The 712-nt window shown below is 57.0% G+C and overlaps 1 non-coding gene across 1 annotated transcript; it reads right to left on the bottom strand.

The window, feature by feature from the left end:
- Positions 1-268: 268 nt before the first annotated feature.
- Positions 269-424, bottom strand: LOC111440768. The gene has a single exon (XR_002710022.1). It is a non-coding gene; the product is annotated as a 5.8S ribosomal RNA (ribosomal RNA).
- Positions 425-712: the final 288 nt, after the last annotated feature.

The raw sequence follows: 712 nt of genomic DNA, 5'->3' as shown, positions 1-712 counted from the left end.
GGTTGAATCAACCACCGTAGCGTCACGACAGCAGATGCCGAGGACTCGATTTTAAGCCATCCGTGCGACGGCGCACACGGGAGGCCAACATGTGCCCCCGCCAGTGCAACAAACCTAAGCGGTTGTCGTATGTGGGGGGCAGCGATGCGTGACGCCCAGGCAGACGTGCCCTCGGCCAGAAGGCTCCGGGCGCAACTTGCGTTCAAAGACTCGGTGGTTCGCGGGATCCTGCAATTCACACCANGTTGTATGTGGGGGCAGCGATGCGTGACGCCCAGGCAGACGTGCCCTCGGCCAGAAGGCTCCGGGCGCAACTTGCGTTCAAAGACTCGGTGGTTCGCGGGATCCTGCAATTCACACCAAGTATCGCATTTCGCTACGTTCTTCATCGATGCGAGAGCCGAGATATCCGTTGCCGAGAGTCGTTGTGAATAAGTAATACGACAAGAATGCTTTGCCCCCCGCACACCGAGATCGGGGCAAGGGGAAAGCTTATTCGTTTGAGATCCTTGGCGCGACTTGCGCCGGTTTTGGTTTGGGCATCAGGGGGCGCACGAATGCTCCCCCCGACACAAAAAGGTTCGTAAACACGTTCGCGGGTCGTTTGGTGTTTAGGCATCGACAATGATCCTTCCGCAGGTTCACCTACGGAAACCTTGTTACGACTTCTCCTTCCTCTAAATGATAAGGTTCAGTGGACTTCTCGCGACGT

Source organism: Cucurbita moschata, unplaced genomic scaffold (assembly GCF_002738365.1).
Source record: "Cucurbita moschata cultivar Rifu unplaced genomic scaffold, Cmos_1.0 Cmo_Scf02726, whole genome shotgun sequence".
Classification (NCBI taxonomy): Eukaryota; Viridiplantae; Streptophyta; class Magnoliopsida; order Cucurbitales; family Cucurbitaceae; genus Cucurbita; species Cucurbita moschata.
The sequence above is the reverse complement of the archived record's forward strand: the minus strand, read 5'-3'. Positions and strand labels throughout refer to the sequence as shown.